General features: G+C 42.7%; 1 long non-coding RNA gene across 1 annotated transcript; it reads left to right on the top strand.

Moving 5' to 3' along the window:
- Window positions 1-15,854: 15,854 nt before the first annotated feature.
- LOC123986911 lies at window positions 15,855-16,324 on the top strand. The gene is made up of 2 exons (XR_006829015.1): window positions 15,855-15,981; window positions 16,269-16,324. It is a non-coding gene; the product is annotated as an uncharacterized LOC123986911 (long non-coding RNA).
- The last annotated feature ends 2,498 nt before the right edge of the window (window positions 16,325-18,822 follow it).

Here is an 18,822-nt window from a genome sequence, read left to right as displayed (position 1 = left end):
CCCCAAAACCCAAAAAAAAGTAAACTGAATGCTTCCCTTTTCAGCTCAGCTCTGTTTTGTTGTAATGCTTTGACAACTGATGCTGTTTCCCCGGAAGTTACGGGATAATGAGGCAGCTTGAGTGACAAAAAGTACAAGTGAGTTTAGCTTTGCTTTTATCAAACTGTTTTGCGTCCGATAGGGCATATCTCATTATTGGAAACTGTATATTTCCACTGAGATCTTTGTCTTAAATATATAATCAATACCAAACTCAAGATTAAGAATTTCTACCACACATACTGGTTGAAATATTCTGCAATTATCATTAGTGCTAAGCTAAAAAGTAAAACAATAAAGTTTTGCTTTCACATAAAATGAAAAGACAGAGTGCATTGTGAATGAGTCTAAATTTCTACTGTGTGCCAAGAAAGAGACTGGCAGCAGTCCCACAGCGACTGAAATCCCTCCACATGCTACCACTACAGCTCCTAATGGGCTCATTTAGCTCCATCTCTTTACAGGCACGGAGGATTTTAGTGGCAGGATTCATGCTCTAAAATTTGCAGTTTGTCGCTATTCGTTCTTCAAAAGGCACCTGGTGGGTGATAACACTGCAACTGTGAATAATTTAAAGAATTACTCTTGAAAATCTGACGGTCGGCAACAGTCAATAGAAAGCTCCGGCTTATTATTTTAGGCAGACTGGCATATTTTGCTTTTTGGGTTGATATGTAGAGAGAGAGTGAGAGAGAGAGAGAGATTTCCTCTCCAGTCACATGAGCACTTATTTCTGTACTAATATTTTAGATCATCCGACTGTGTTTTAGACAGACAGGTGGCTTTTAGGTATAACCTAGAAAACCATGGCCTAAATCCCTGGCTTATCATCTTCCAGAGATGCACAGACTCATGCACGCAAACAAACACACACACACACACACACACACACACACACACAGCACAGGAACACAGATCACAAGATCAAAAGGCACGTATCTGATTGCACTGGTGCAAGTTTCCGTGTAAAAAAACCTCTGGTGATCACTTGCTCTTAAAAGGAACCCTTTAAAAAATGTTCTCACTTCAGCTCCAGGAAGCTGGAGAGGCCAGGGAATTATGTGCTCTGAACATTTTGTCTGAGCATACTGCATCAATGTGACAGCTCCTTGGGATGCTCGAGGCTTGTTTGTGTCCTCTTTCTCGCCACTGTAAGCCCTCAGCACGGTGTGGTGGAACGTCATTTCATAATCGTTCTGCCCCCGTTTGTTCTGAACCACTCACTCTATGCTCTGTCAGTCAAACCAACAAAATCCATATTTCATACAGCAGATGCAGCCATCAAATAATCCACGGGGATTCTGCTCTGTTATACTGTATGCATCTCTTGTGGATGTGAAATAAAGATTGTCCTTTTAATGAATGTATTTCTAACCAGCATTGAACATACTATCAGTGGTCTAAAAGGTACACTTTCATGTGGACATTTTATAGATCTGCTCTCTTTAATTACCTGGCTGAAAATGACTGTAGTTTTATTAATTAAACTGGATGCATAGTTGTTGTTTTAGATTGGTGACAAATAAATTCAAAGGAACAACACAAAAGTATCTTAGTAAGATGTATAATCCTTGAGAACAGCTTCAGTGCTCCTTAGCATTAATTAAGCCTTTGAACTTACAGGAGGGAAGAAAACATCCGTACAAAAGATATTCCCTCATAGCAGTCTCTCTTACAAAAAACATAAGTTGGGTTTCTCTAGGCCTACAGACTCTCTCATTGGTGTTCATTTTACTGTTCAAAACCCCTTCCCATAGGCACACAGGCCTGTCAAGCTTTTCCCACATGTAGTGAACATGGTTTAGTTTGAGGGATACTCAATATTCCAAGAGTTTGATTGGTGGTATCCTTTCTAAGCTTTTACAAAAACAAAAACATGAGATCAAAATAGTGCTAGCATATACTTCCAAAACCAATCAGTTTTTTGGGAGATAGCGCTTGCTAAATACCTAAAAAAAAAAACATCCTGATCCTGCATTTGCAGCACAAAAACAATAATTGATTTATATTTCTATGTCATCAACACCATATCATCAACACTGGAGACAGTGTTACCAACCAACTCAAGCTAGCTGAGCTAACATTAAATAGCTAGCTAATTAGCCTACAGCGGCTAAAATATGCTAGGATAATTTTTAGCATTGATAGCAGAAGAGGTTTATTGCTTTTGCTACTTCTTTTCTGTATGAAAAGAACACATTATTTAAAAATAATGTGAATTATTTTGACAAATCTGTAGCCTATGTGTTATTTTAGACTGGAAATGTTGACAGGCATAGCAAAAATAACAGGGGGTCAAACTGGGTTGAGATCTGGTGACGAAGGCTTTATTATTCATATTATTGTCATACTACCATTCAGTGAGCCCTTGCGACCTATATAGAAGTATCTGATCCTCGTCTTGACTCATTGATTCAGGTTTTTCCTTTAATTTGTCATCTGTCTGAATATTGTCAATCATTCTGCTTAACTCATAGACTGTATATAAGAAGTGGACGTAGTCATTGTAACGTCACCCGTTGGTTTGCGGACTGCCATTTGAAGCCTCGAGTTTGGCCGATCGGTCACCGCCATGTTTTATATCAATCATAGATAATCCGAATCTGAAACATACTCTGCTTTGTGGTCTATTTTAAAATTAATGGGACCATTATTTACTAAATGAGCATCATTTTGTATTGAAGAAGACTTGAAACTAGCGACTTAGACCATAAAATCATCAGGAAAGTGTTTACTGAGGTAATTATTCAGGTGTGAAGTAGGGTAATTTTGCCTTTATTTCTAATGGAGCCAGACTTGCTTCTGGCCGTTCAATAGAATGTAGGTTTCAGGGATTTCCGCGTTCGCATCAGATCGCTGACTGGAAGCTTTCCGCTTGGCTTAACTGTTTTGACAAAAACGTGTTTCTTTATAGCCTATGTGGGATAGTATTTATTATACCTTTAATAAATACAAAATTGTTTTTCTAAAAGTGATTTCTACTCTACTATCTTCTTGAAACGCTATGTTTTTTATGGCATATACCACACAGTTAGAATTCACTTGCACTGTTTTGTTCCAGCTCTTTTCAAAACAAGTGTTCTTTAAGTGTTCCACAGTAGGCAGAAATGACCATTTAATAACTCAAAACTGACTGTGCAGCAGAATCTAAGGGTGCTCAAGCCAAATGACTGCACAGTGGTTCCAAGGGTGCAATGTTTATCGCTTGCACAGGATGGATATTCCTTAGGTGATTACCTGGATAGTATAGTTGCTTATTTTATGTCTACAGACTTGAACATCAGTAGATTCAATTACAAATATTGTTGATTTGAAGGCTTTTTCAGACCGTTATCACAAGAAAAATGACTTGATTAATACTATACGGTGTCATAATCTGCATTTTCCTGTTCATTTAAAGTAATACTTGTAGTTTGACGCTTTGAGAAATAAACTTAAATGACAGCTGATACCATTCTCATATATGTAAGCTAAGTATGATGCTGTAGCAAAGAGGCGATTAACCTAGCTTAGCATAAAGACTGGAAGCAGGGGGGGAATAGCTAGCCTGACTCTCCACAAATTCATTTACCAACACCTCTAAAACTTTCTAAACAAATTGTGTCTCATTTGCTTCATCCATAAACAAGAGGAAATGTAAAAGTGACAATTTGTGCTTTCATACTGTGACTGTGGAGGAAATAATTAGCCTGCATTGCATAACTTCATAAAATCCACAAATTGTTCTTTTTACATTACATTAACCAAATAAGATACAAAGTGTTAATTAGCAAGCTTTAGAAGGCTTGGCAGTTGTATTTTTTTTAACTTTGGACCTAGAGTGTTTCTGGCTATGTACATGAGAGTGGTATCAATCTTCTGTCTCTCTGTCAATCTGACTGTCAGCCACAAAGTAAATAAGCAAAAAAAAGAAAAAGTCAAACTATTCATTTAAAGGGTAGCTATTAGTGAATACAATTTTAAAATTCACAGGAGCTCACCTTTAAGAATATATTTCTCTACTTTTTTATTTCATTTTTAAGTTATTGGTAGTTTTTCTGTAAGTCAAGATTGAACACCACACTACCAGCAGCTATTTTCTCATGCCCTACACCAACTGATCTCTTTCCTGTCTGCCAGCTAAAAGCCTCCGAGCACTGCACACCAATCTTTTCCCATCGCTACAAATTCTCCCCAACTGTAATTTTTTCTTCGCTCTGTACTCAGAGGGCTAAAACAAGGTCAAGGTGCACAACTTTTAAATGTAAAACTTCAAACAGCTTCAATCTCACGTCTCACTCTGTGCCTTGGGCCTTTTCTAGATAAGCTTTCAATCAGACTGAGGGAGACACAAGTAAGAAAAGGGGCTCCCCCAAGTTTGGATTTCCTGTGGGAGGCAGACCTATGTTCAGCCTGTTTTAAATACCAGGTTTGCCTGATTATTTATAGATGCCTTATTTAGTCATAGAGCTGGAAGACAATAAGAAACAGAGAACAAACATCATGTGTTGCTGAATGAGTCCTTACCAAACATTAATTACGGTTGTATTCAGTTATTTAATGAGCCCTTTATCATGAATACATTTTAATAGACTGTTGACTGTGGAATAGATGGGATTACTTCATTCATAAAGCAATGACTGATACAATTCAAGAAGATGAAAGAACAAATGAAGAGAAAGGGGAATCCGATGCTTTATTAGTCTGCTGTCAGTCTCTTTTCTCTGAATCTTATCAAAAAAGAACTGTTCTTTGATTCCCTTTTTGTCAATAGATGACAGGAGTTGTACACTATATTGCTTCAGTACATCATTCCCATCAAGAAAGTCAGAGATTAATGGCCTTCATCTTTCCATTCTTTCCCACATTGTTAGTTGCAGAGCTTGCTGTCAGTCATCCTCTGCCAAAAATGAACTCTAATAACCTCCTGGAATTTAAGCTTGGGGAAAGTGTTGGATCCCGGCAGGTTCAGCAAGGTTCGATTTGTTATTTCTGTAAAGGACGTTCCCTCCTTGTTTCACTGCATCTTCACCTGAGTGTTAACTGAAGGATCTTATCATTCAAAAGTAGCTCAATGCCGCTCATCACTGGAGAGTTTACTGTGAGCTGTAATCGGTTGTTTATTTATTGCAGGCACCCTCCGCAAGTGTTTAATGAGATGGATGGGGACAGATTTTGTACTGTTAAGAAAACAGCCATTGGCTTGGTTCTTTTTTGTATAATTCCTCAGTTTGTGCATCCACATCTGGTCTCCGTGGTGATTTGGTTAAAGGTGGATTATTATATTTAGAAAAAACCCAACATGTTTTCAAAACATATATGCACAGTGTGACGTCCTCGGGACGTCCTTGTCTCTATCAGGTTGCTGAGTGTTCATGTGTGTTCTGTTGTAGGTGTCAGTAGGCGGGGTCGTCATCATCAACATGTATTGGAGCCACCTGGGGCCAGGTGCTCTCCATATATGTATAAAGCAGATCCTACCTGTGGCACTTTCGGGGAGATAGAAAGGAGGGAAACGCAGTTCCCTTTACTCCTCACTCCTCATTATTTTGCTTTCTTTATTAACATTACATTGCACTCATCATTTCATTCATGCAAACATGCGGACACCACTGACTTAATGATTAACATACTACACTGCCTTATTTTGAGTAATTATGTTAAGTAAACGTTTAAGTTGTTGTAAATAAAGTGTGGTACCGTTGCTGCAGCTTGTTGTCGCTGTGTGATTATTTATTTCAGGGTTTTTGAGCCAGGCCGTGACAATCTCGTCTCTTGAGATAATATTAGCATGTGTTTGCCTCTTCTCTGCCCTCAACTGCAAAGGCATATGTAATTGGTGCTATCTTTTCATCATAACAAAGTCTGAAATACAATTAATCTATTATTCATCACTGCTATAGACTCTCCAGAGACTTTCCAGTAGAAGATTTTCTCTTATACACATTAAAACCAACATTTTGCACCCCAAAAGATCCAGCAAAGAGAATGTAGTCTTTTGTTTACATTTTACTGCTGTATAAAGCTGTTTGACAAGAAAAGTTACTAAAGAGACTTCTGCAAAAAAAAGTTTTACTTTGCATGGCACAACTGGAAGCTGTTAAAATTATGCTTTATATCCATGTCAACGAAGTTTAGAGCAAGTACCTTTTAGCTTTTACTTAAGTGTTGCTAATTTTATAGCTAAGATGATCCAGGCAAGCTCGAGAGCTGCTTGTGTCAGCATTTCTCTGGGGTTAAGTGGAGGCACACATCTCATTATAGCTGTGCAGGGACCAGTGGGGCCACATTAAGTCAGAGAAAGTCAAACAGGCCATTTATCCTGCAGCACAGTGCATAACACCAGCCATCACCTTTCATTGTGCAACACTAAACAACATTTAATACAACTGTGTTTCTGCATTTGAGATCCACAAAGGTGAAGGTAGTGTTAATGAGGGTTGTAGCTCTGGTAATCAATCTCTCTGCCTCCAGTCCTACAATGTATTTTGACATTTTTAAATTGCTTAATGTAGCAGAGCAGTGCTGAGCCCCTCTTGACCAGAGTGTTTGGAAAATGAAAACTGTTTTCCTTTAATCCCTCAGAAGGTCCAGTGACTGGCCTGAGCTCCCAGAGAGACATTATCGTTTTGTTACAACAGAACCGCTCAGTTCAGTTTACAACATTTAAGAAGAAATAGGCTGCAGAGGTCACCGCAGCACAAACACTCAATCAATACCTGAAGTGGTTTAAAAAGACTTCTCTTACATAATTTGATATGACCACATGTAGGTACACAAATCAATATTGGAACTGAATTATAAGTAACAGGACAATGTTCTCTTTAATCTTTGTAATGAAGAAATTGCAGTAGAAGTGCTAATCTGATTTTGTTTTTTTTTTAAACGCTCACTTTAGCCACCATAACATACTGACATACAAGGGTATGCTTTATTACTTAAGAATTCAGCTTTTTTTTTCGTCATTTGTAAGAGGAATGTATTATTTCCTTAGGTTATGTTGATTTAAAATAACAAAAATATAGAGGTCACATCTCTGTGGGAACTGTTCAGTTAAATTACTATACTTTAAAGCCACAGAAAAACTGAGATCTATACACTGTGATTCTTCACTTTTTAGATAACCTGGGTTACACAACAAAGCTGGTAATATATATATATAGCATCATTTCAACATATTGCTTTTATTGTTGTAACTTCTATGGCGAAGCTGAGGAGAAAGCTCCCCTTTCTTGTAGGTTTGAATCCCAGCAGGTAAGAAGAGTGCATGCTCTCTTGAAACACAATCAGAAAGAGGAGAAAAGCAATCTTTGTGATAGTCTCTGCCTTGAAAGGAACCCCTGCATTGAACTAATAGAGCTTGGGGCTAGTTCCATTTTCAAAGATCCCTCTGTTATTCCTCTGTGGAAAATGCATTTTAGTAATAGCCTACTCTACAGGGTTGGTGGGGCTTTTTCCTGCCACGCACTGTAGCCCTAGAAAGGGAAAGAGTAAAAGCAAGATTACTAACAAATTAACAAACACCACTGAAAACTAAATGGTCGTTATAATTAAACAACAAAATACTTAGTAGAGAATCCAAAACAGATGAATATTATCAGTCACACCATGTTAATGGAACATTCATTATGTGTGACGGTCCCAGGCAGGGCTGGACTGGGACAGAAAATTGGCCCTGGCATTTTTGGCTGAGGCGGCCCACCAAAATTGGACTCCCCTCACCAATACACCACTGTTCCATTTTAGTCAGATTTGATTAGGGGTGTGATGAAACACTGCAACATACCATTTGTACAAGATTGGTGTCCATGACTACAACACAAGAATATATTTTAATAGAGCTACTAGTTCAAAAAAATATTTACAGATGAAATATGATAAGGGATCTGGGGGTCCGCCCCCAGAAGATTTTTAGCATTAAACACTTAATTTCCTGCATTCTGGAGACATTTTCTGCACCAATTTATGGTGGAAAAATCTTTATTTTTATAAAGGGAAGAACAAAATTCAGGTGGCAGGTGACAATTCACAATATAAAAATACAATAAAATATAATGCAGTAAGCTACAGTATGCTTAAGTTACTTTTTTTTGGACAACGCAGAGGTTTCTTTTATATTTACATTGCATTGCAGGATTTCTTAAGTGCAAATAAACCATTCTCATAGCATTTTTATTTATTGATCAACATTTCTTGGTGCAAGCAATTTTTCAGAACATTTTTAACAAATGCTTTCAAAAAGTGGTGGGGAAATGTCCCCAGCGTCCCCAGTGTAAATGACCCTCCCTCCCTGCGTCCTCCCTACACGCTGAGCTGCTCCATATTTACCGCTTCACCTCCACTCTACTCTTGCCCTCTCGGCCCTGTCACTTGGTCCCTCTGTTTCCTAACACACGCCTCCTCCTCTGCCTCCACAGCTCTTTTACTCCTTCAAGTGCCTGTGCCTGCAGCTGATGTTGAAGCTACTGCAGCAAACATATCGTTTTTTTTCAAGCATTTAGCGGCAGCCGTCTGAAGAATGGGGGTTTGTTGGCCTGTTTTTTAAAAACAGTTATTATATAACTGTTACACCGGCCCTAAAGATGCGTCGGCCCACCTGGCATTTGCCCAGTATGCCAGATTACCAGTCCAGCCCTGGTCCCAGGGCCTCTGCCATGGTGTTTGTGTCTGTGTTTTGTTGCAGGGTGAACTTCCTGGTGGAGTGGAGCTGAGGCCATCAGGCAGATCAGAGCCAGCTGGCCACTGTCTTCAGATTGCATAAAACCCGCCCCTTCCTGATTGTTCCAGGCCTTGACTGCTTGCTTTTTCCTGGTCCCCAGCACCATGGGGTGTTGTTGTTACTCCTTTGTTTGTTTAAGTTTCAAGGGCTGCTTGAAAGGCACCCGAGCTTCTCTTCTCCCTCGTCTCTCTCCGCTGACAGAAATTAGCAGGCAGGCAAGAACAGGAACAGGTGAGCATCACGTAGCACCCAGAGTACCTGATATGGAGAGGGCAGAGGAGAGTACCAGCAGCTTGGGAGAAGTCCCGGTATGCAAGAAAATGTCCATGTACGAGTAAAATTTCGAGGCGTACTGCCCCACTTCAACTACTGATTCAGACCGCATAGTTTTGCTACAATGTGTGTTAGCGGGGCGTGCTCAGGAGGTTTTTTTCCTCGTTGTCCGTGGGAGACAGCGGTGATTATGCCAAGTTTTAAGCGGCTGTACTGAAAGCGTATGAATTAGTCCCTGAAGCATAATATCAGCGTTTTAGATGTTGGAAAAAGGGAGATAAACCACATCCTGAATTTGCCCGTGATTTGGTGACTCACTTCAATCGATGGTGCTCGGCCTCAGATGTAAAAGATTTTGATGACTTGTGTAACTTGATGGTGCTTGAACAGTTTAAAAAATTCAGTCCCAGAGCGAATTGCCATGTAGCAAGGGAGGCTGCTGCTTTTGAGGATGATTATTTGTTGACCCATAAAGGTAGCGGTGTGGATGCCCGCATGTGTGCCTTGGCTGGTGGAGACGCTGCGCCTGCTGGAGAGATGTATTTTTCTAGGCAGTCAGCTGGCGGTTTTCTTCGTGAGCAGAGAGTGGATCATGGGATCCATGACTCTGAGTGTCATTTTTGTCATAAAAGAAGGTCACTGGAAAAGAGACTGTATGGCGTTTAAGTTGCGGAATAGGCAAGATGTGACTCGTGAAGCCGGTGGCTATGGCCGCGCCACTTTCCAATGTGTTTTCAGACCAATCCAGTGTTGAGTTACCAGCTGACTTAAGCTCGTACTTGCCTTTTGAAATAAAAACATGTGTCTTTGGTTGGAAATGATGAGAGGGTGCCAGTGACTATTTTACAGGACACAGGAGCATTTGATTCATTTGTCCTGGTGTCTGCTTTGCCGTTTTCTGAGGAAACGGATACTGGATCTTTTGTACCTGTGTTGGGCATGCGCGTGTCTATTTTTCATGTTCCAGTACATAAACTAGTGCTCCATTCAGAGTTGTTTGAAGGAGAAGTTAGTATGGGAGTGGGTCCTGCTTTGCTTATCGACGGTGTCACCGTGATTCTGGGGAAAGATGTGGCAGGAGCATGTGTTTGGAGAAGTAATTCAGTACATCCAGTGGTGGTCCCAGTACCGCTGGGTAGTAACGGCCTTGATGAGAATGAGAAGCAGTTCCTTGAAGTGTTCACGGCTTGCGCTGTGACACGCGCCATGAAGCGGTCCGCTTATGATGCAGATCCTGTAGAGGTGGAAAACACAAAGGGGGAGGCATCTGAGTTGTTTGTAATGTCTTTGTGTAACACTCCTTTGTCTGTCTCCCATAGTGAATTAGCGCGTGAGCAAAGAGCCGATGTAATACTGAAGGATCCTGTGTATTAGATTGTCGTGCCCTCCAAATTTTGTGATTTGGTTTTGCGTGTTGCTCATGATGAGTTGGGGCACATGGGGGATGGTAAAACCTATGATTGTGTCCTCAGGCATTTTTTTTGGCCCTTGGGTTAAGAAAAGTGTTGCAAGCTACATCAAAATGTGCCACAATTAAAGTGGCTCCCCTGTATCTGATTCCTGTAGTGAGCCAGCCATTTGAGCACCTGATTATTGATTGTGTGGGCCCTCTCCCTTGTTCAAGGACAGGTGCAATGTATTTGTTAAAGAGGTGGTATTATGCTCATTTTCAGGTTCAAAATCTTATTTAGGGGTTGTACCAGAACAGGTTTACATGGTTTCATTTTCAAAAAACACCATATTTTTCTCATACTACACATTGCTGCAGCTCCTCTTTTCACCCTATGTGTGTTTTGGATGCTCTTGAGCTACAGAGTGATGCATCGTACTTGTACAAAATCTTTGTCGGGAGTTGTACATGCGCAGTTCCCAGGTAAGGACTACTAGCCTATCGGAAGCAGAGAAGGGCGGGTCGTAAGAAACAATGTAGTGTGATCCAAATCAAAGCCGCTTCAGACTGCGACCGAAACCTAGCAGATGGTATAAGTTATTACCAGTCCACAACATCATTGTTCCACATCTTACCATCAGGACTAAACGTTGAACTGTTGCCGGTGTTCTGACGATCTATGCTGCCTTGCCAAAAAATGCTACCATAGTGCAAATCCATAGACTCGCCTCTACTCGGCCCTGCTCCGTTTTCCATTGCAGATAGTACCCAGAGATAGTACGTAGCTTTTCGTCATAGCGACGCCACACACAACTGCCACGACGTAATGTTCAATGTGACATACACACCAGCGATCCACACAGCTTTCTCTTGAAGTTAAAACGTTTCAACATTCCTCAGAATGTAAAGACAGATAAGCGGTATGAAAACCTTCCAGCTGTGTTTTCCTCTGCCGTTGTTTCTGCAGGGGTTTGTGTGACGGCGGGAGCAGAGGGCTCTGTGAGCGGGCGGCTGGCCGGCCTCACACGCTCCTCCCGCGGGTCGGCACAGGCATCCCCCGCAGCCACTTGCTGAGCTCCTCAACTCCGAAAATATTGAAGCACATTTTGTTCCGCCATCACTTCTCATAAAACTGTCAATATTCGAAATCTACACAGCTGATTTCTCACCTCAGAAGTGAAGCTGTGTTTTCACGTTACATTTTAGTATCCCTCAACTCACTTGGAACCTCAAAGGAGGTGAGGTGATACGAAAAAAAGTACCTGGAAGCAGGTACAGGTGCAACATTTCTACAATGGAAACCCAAACAAAGGCGAGTTGAGTCAAAGGGCCTCCACTCAGACTCGCTTGGTTTGAGGGCGTGCCTGACCCCCGCTAGCCGCTTGGCAAGTTTTATGACGCGTTTTCATTGTGACGTCACAAGTAAAGGAAGTGAAGGGCTGGACTACAAACGAGCTGTTTTCAGGCAGTTCAGAGCAAGGGTGGGAGATGTGAACTCCCTTTGGGCTGGACTTTGGGCTTTTTCACTTTGCAAACCTGTTACATGCACAAAAAAAAGATATAACTCAATAAAGGAGAGGGGAAAAGCCAAAAAGCATAATACCACCTCTTTAACTGTTATGTGCAATAGCACCAGATACCCAGCAGCATATCCGTTACACACGCTAACAGCAAAATCAGTGGTGCGGGCTCTGGGTCAGTTCACATCCATCTTCGGCATACCTAAAACCATTCAGAGTGACCACGGGTCAAATTTCTCCTCTCACTTGTTTGCGCAGGTATTACAACTGTTGCATGTTCAGCACAACCAGTCCTCTGCGTATCATGTGAAAAGCCAAGGAGTGCTGGAACGTTTCCGTCTGACTTTAAAATCAATGATGAAGGCGTACTGTGTGCAGATGAATGCTGATTGGGAAGACGGGTTACCATGGTTGTTGCTGGCAGCAAGAGAGGTAGTGCAGGAGAGTACAGGTTTCAGTCCAAACTAGTTGGTTTTCGGTCATACTGTGCGGTGGCCTTTTAGCTGCTCTGCAAAATGAGTGGAAGGAGGAGGAGACACATGTTTTGGAGCATGACACCGAAGTAGTAGGAGATGCAAAGCCTATTTAGTGATGAAATAGTATACAAAACTTGTAAAAACAAAAAAGCGTTTGGCTATTTCTCTGTTGCTTTCTGTGTCTCGCATGAATGCTTCTTCGTGATGCCTCGTGCAGAGTACACGACTTTCAGCATCGGCCGATGGCCGTGCTGTTCACACTACACAACTTGCCGTCTTGTGACTGGAGTCTTGAAGTCCTTGTGGCTTAACACTACGTGACTAATCGGTGACAGGAGGTCACACACTACACGAGCTGACAGCTCTGTCAGCTGACGCTGGTCTCCAAACCACGTTTTGTGGATAAAACACATGTGAAATGTGAAATGACGCGAACCTACACATGAAACAGCTGTTGTTTGTTATTTACATTTATTCATTTAGCTGACGCTTTTATCCAAATCGACTTACAATTGCTATACATGTCAGAGGTCACACGCCTCTGGAGCAACGTGGTAAGTGTCTTGCTCAGGGACACATTGACAGATGGATCACAGTGGGGGATTGAACCCGGGTCTCTCACACCAAAGGTGTGTGTCTTATCCATTGCGCCATCACTTTCACACATGCGTGAATAGTCTTGGACTCTTACATTAACTCGTTACACAGCAGCTGCATGGTCTCCGTCAGCACAGGAAACAAAATTGATTAGTTCACGACTCATAACTGTGGGTCTCTAGGTTTGAGTCGTTCATTTTTCACGTGACATCTCGCTACTGTGGAGCAGGAATGAACTAATCGTTCAGCGCTCACATGGTTCCTCCTCGGAGTCTTCACTCGGCAGGCTGACTTACTGCCAGCACCGGGAATGAGAGGCAAGTCTGTTGTCAGGTAACTGTCACTGGACTGACATATCTAATATCTATTTTGATAATTTTGTGACATTTAATAAAGCATAACGTTATTACAGCGCAGTTATGTTGTGCTAAGTTATAGTTTTAACACAGCCGCACCGTAACTTTAGTCCTCTAGACTTTAGACCCCTAGAGAGTTGTTCTGGGTCCGCTCCACTTCAGAGCCCTGACAGAGTTCTACCGGGAGCTGAATTACCACAGAGGTCGTCTCCTCTCCAAAACAAACGGACCCGGACATTAAAACACAGCCACATAGCAACGTTAGCGTTAGCCCTGTGGTTTGTTTACAGCTAACCCGGTCCGCCAGAGAACGCAACTTAACTTTTAATTTATCGACAGAGCCGTGCTGTTGTTTCAGCGCTCCTCACTGGTGAACAGCCTGCATTATTTGAGATTATTATTAAATTTGTAAAATTTTAATACGAGTGTCTTATTCATCTAGTGTGTTATTACTTCAATATATTCCCTGTATATCTGATGTTAATATATAGATTTTACTCATGGATAGGTGTTAAGCTACTGTATGAATCTCACACACACACACACACACACACACACACACACACAGGGCAGGATCGTGACAGTACCCCCCAACCGACGAGCGTCTCCAGACGGTCAAACAACAAACAGGCCGACCAGAAAACACAAACAAATTCCAGGCTGACCAGGGAGGTCAGGGGGTTGACCTGAGGGCAGAACAGGGGGACCAGACGGGGAAACGTCAGGCAGGCGGCCCGAGGGCAGAGCAAGGGGGAAACAGAGTTCAGGGGGCCGTCCCGGAGGAAGACCCAGCAGACCAGGAGGGCAAAACAGTTCAGGTGGGTTCAACTGCTCCGTTGGTGGCCCAGCCGATTCCTGTTCCTCGACTCCAGCTCCTCGTGTCCGGTTCATGGACCTCAGCCCAGTCGTCTCGCCGGTGGTCATCAGCCCAGCCGTCTCGCAGCCCAGCCGTCTCGCCGGTGGGCCACCAACGGAGCAGGTGCCGGCCGGACCACCGATGAGGGAACAGGAGTCAGCTGGACAACCAACGGAGCAGGTGCTGGTCGGACCACCGACGGAGCTCGAGGAACAGGAATCGGCTGGGCCACCAACGGAGCTGGTGTTGGTCGGACCACCGATGAGGCAACAGGAGGTCTAGAGACCATAGACCGGACCCGAGGAGCAGGGCTCGGTCTGGCCACCGACGGAGACCTTGGAACTGGTGTCAGTCGGACCTTCGACGAGGGACCAGCAACAGGTGTCGGTAGGACAACCGAGTGAGACCTGGGAGCAGGAGTAGGCCAGGGATCAGGCAGGCGGCTAGCAGCGCTAGCGGGCCAGGGATCAGGCTGGTCTGATGTGGAGCTGGCAGCGCTAGCGGGCCGGGAATCAGGCAGGGCAGGCAGGGCAGGCAGGGGGCTAGCTGGCTGACAGCTAGCTGGATTACTGCTAGCATGTCGGCTAGCAGGCCGGGAATTGAGCAGGTGGCTAGCCGTTCTAGCAAGCCGGGGAACCCGAAAAGATGGCTAGGCGACTCCCTTCAAAGGACGACTCCGGGGAAAGCCTAGCCTCCAGGCTATCAGGCCATAGGCTAGCTGCCCGTGCTGCCTCTGACTCCCTGGCCTTCTTGGTCAGGTAGGCCAGGAGAGTCATCGTCCCTGAGTCCTTGGTAGGTGGGGCAGCCAGGCGGACGGACAGGCTAGGCGGAGGACTAGCCGCACTGGTCGAGCAGGGCACTGGCAGGACAGGCGGAGGGCTAGCAGCGCTAGCCGAGCAGGGCACTGGCAGGACAGGCGGAGGGCTAGCAGCGCTAGCCGAGCAGGACAGGAGGATGCTTCCCAACCTGCAACTAGCAGGCCGAGAACAAGTCCTTTGAGGGCTAGCAGGCCGGGGAGAAGACGGCCGGAGGCTAGCGGTCCGGATGTTTGCCATTTCCAGGCTAACGGACTGAGGAACTGATGAGGACTTGGCTGGGGGATCGGCTGAGGTGTGGAGGAAGTCACAAACCCACCCAGGGAAAGAGTCTGCTGCTCCTGGCTTAGCAGCCAGGCTCTTCCAGGCAAGGGACACGATAGCTGCCTTATGGCTAACATGACTAGCCCCATACCACATATTCCTCAGCGTCAGAAGATCTCCTAGCACATCAGATTGTTCCTCAGTTAATGTGTCTGCTGGGCTCATAATTGGTCCGGTCAGTCAGTCATGTTTGCTGGGTGAGTGCAGCAGGAGTGAGCCCAAACGCAAGACACTTGTGAGCTGAGATGGAGTTCAAGGTTTATTTATCCAACGCACAAAACAGGCAAGACAAAACTCACGGGAACAGGAACTGGTTTCATCCAAAAAGCAGGTAACAGGTAGCAACACAACATCCAACAGGACAGACATGTGACAATGACCGGACAGGGAATGAACAGAAACACCAGACATTTATACACAGTGACTAACGAGCAGGGCGGGAGCAACACAGGTGACTGGGATCAGGGTTAACGAGGCAGAGAGACAGAAGGGAAAACAGAGATTAGCAGGCAGGCAGATTACTGAGGGGGGAAAAGACAAAACACAAGTTACTCAACACTAAACATCAGAGTAATATAAACAAGCGGACAGATCACAAATGAACTAACACCAACTAGGAATACAGACAGAAGCTAAGGTAAAACAGAACTCAGACATGGGCAAAACACAGAAGTACACCGACCAGGAGTGAACACTAAGACAAGAACTAAGGTATAGGACCAAGAACTAAGATACGAGGCAAGACAGATACTAAATAAGATGTGGATGAATAATAAAGGCTAAACAGAGACTAGAGCTGAATGAACAAAATCAGATTACTGAAACTTGCAGAGAACATAAATGACACCTAACCAACAGACGGAACCCAAGCATGGTGGTGGGAAACTAACACATGAGGGACAGGAACAGAGCTAAAGTACTAAGGCAGACACCGAGATAACAGGACAGATCAGAACCACCACACAAAACAAGCAGAAGACTGGATACAAGACCACAGACAGACAGGACTGAAACCCAGACACAGAGAAACCAAAATCAAAACACAGAGAAGGCATGGCCAAAATAATATAACACAGACAATCTCAGGGCAGGATCGTGACAGTATAAGCTTTTCAGAAAAGCCCAGCTGGATGAAAAGTAGACTAGTGCACTAGAATTGCTTATGTAAAAAAGTGTGACTTTTCTGCATTTGTCTTGTGACTTTTCTGCATTTGTCTTGCTTTGTGCACAGGTTTAGGTTGCCTATTGCTGTCATGATGCTGTTCTGTGGATCAAGCCCAAAGCCTGTAGCTGCTCCCACATTCTGAGAGACACAAATCCTGCTACATTTCTCTTTGTCACTTGGCTAATATCCATGTTTATTCCCTTTCTTCCAGGCACATTTCCATATCATCAGTCTCTCATTGTTGATACCTAGTGTTGAGCTGCCAGTCACCGTTTCAGGTCCAGGGCATTAACTACTAAGCCAGATTTTATTATTGCAGGAAATAGCTTTTTCAAAGGAATGAAAGTCAAAAGGAAAAGACACTTACAAATAAGGATTTCACATTTTCTCTACATAATTAACAGCAAAACATAGGTCTAATATGTTAATTTTCAAAAATGTTAATCTGGACTCATACAGTGAAAAGCCCATGTAATATGTAAACACAACTCATAATTAGTTTCAAAGTGTTACAGTGTATAATCAAAAAAGTGGCCTATTGATTCCTATTATTTATCATATTCTGTCTTTCCATTTCACATTGATATATTTCTCATTAAAACTGTGCACCTAATAACTAAATAAATACAAATTTCATATAGCTTTTTGCAGAATATTATGCAAAAAAATTATTTTCATTTTGTGCATGTCACATGTGGCAGGGATTTAGCATGTAGACAAAGGCTAATCCAGTGTAATTACTGTGAGAGCTCCCAGTCAGATGGTGCTCTAGCAGGCCAATAATGCTCATCTGAATCAATTAGGGACGTTGAAATAATGGTGTTTGGACAATTTATCATATACATTGTTGCTTAAATATATTTAGATAAAATAATTTTACACAGTGAAAAAAAAGTGTTTGCACACAAGCACATCATCTGCTGGGATAATAATGACATGGAATTCTCACATTTCAGAGGGGAATGTGAGTGAAATACTCTCTGAACATTGGCCAGTCTATTTGTGGACCTGGAAGGGAAGATGTGGCCCAATTCCACATTAACCTTCTGTTTTGTAGGTTGCTGCAATCAGCAGCTGTACAGATGGTGTACTGGCACACTGTCATTTGAAACTTTTTCAAGAGATGAATGGTATTTTCTCCCATTAGGCCAGCAGACCCACGTGCTGACCTACATGCATTTGTCTGAGTCTGAATCAGCGAGTTTATGCGTCAGGATTATTTTGGTGAATATTCCTGATTTGACACTGTTTGATCTAGAAAATAGTCAAATATAGTCAATTTTAAAGATTTGCTAAATGATCACTTGGATTCAAAATGCATTATGGAAGCACTTCAATATAGTGACATTTGCAGAAACATTGACTTCCAACTACTAGTTTAATTAAGATGCTTATCTTCAGGAATTCAGAGACTGAGATTGATTGTGTCTGGCAGCTGAGCATGAATTGGATTTTATTGACATAAGTGCTTGTGAAATTTGATGGAAAGTTAATCTTATTTTCTATCTTCATGTGAATTCAAGCAAATGTACAAAAGAGCAGAACACAAGCCCTCCGATGATGAGGTCAGCTGATAAGTCAGACATTTACATGTGTCACAAGCTGAAAATCCATCTCACCAACAGTTCACTGGCTCCCACATTGCTCTCGCTCTAATTATTAATATGTTTGTAGAGAACTGTTGACATGAAACACGTTCCTGCTCTCAAAGGCTTATGGCTTGTGGTTTCCCTGAAGAAAGTAGAAATAGCTTGTGAGAGAGAAAGAACCTAGTTTCCTTTATGTGCAATGGTTAGAATGAAAATATGTTTCATATGTACTCTCCACTCAACAATAAGGCAGGAAAATTAAATTGGACAATGGTGACTTTGCTCATCTAATGCCCATGAGGTTTTTCTGCAGAATGTGATCTTGTGATAGAACAATAAAGAAAATATTTACTGTAGTTCCTGGACTGAGACGGAGCATGGATTCAGTGGGAATACAGATGACTCTGAGGTCAAGCACAAAAGCAAACATAAACCATCAGACCACCAGCACGGGAGATTCCACTTTCAACTTATTAAAGCTGATACACCCATTCAGCATCTCCAAATCAGTTAGGACTGTTTTAGGACAAAATGCACTATGTCCTGTGGTGTTTCTTGATTGAAATATCTTTGAGTGAAGCGATTCACACGGCACATATCTCCATTTCACAACTCAATTTTCTGCCCTGTATAGCTATACCTTCCTCAATCATTGGGTAAAAATAACCTGTGTTTGCTTGTGACTGCCGCATAATGTTCAAGCAGCACTAATCAATATATTTGG

Source organism: Micropterus dolomieu, linkage group LG18 (genome assembly GCF_021292245.1).
Source record: "Micropterus dolomieu isolate WLL.071019.BEF.003 ecotype Adirondacks linkage group LG18, ASM2129224v1, whole genome shotgun sequence".
NCBI classification, from domain to species: Eukaryota; Metazoa; Chordata; class Actinopteri; order Centrarchiformes; family Centrarchidae; genus Micropterus; species Micropterus dolomieu.
This window is presented reverse-complemented; position numbering and strand designations above follow the sequence as displayed.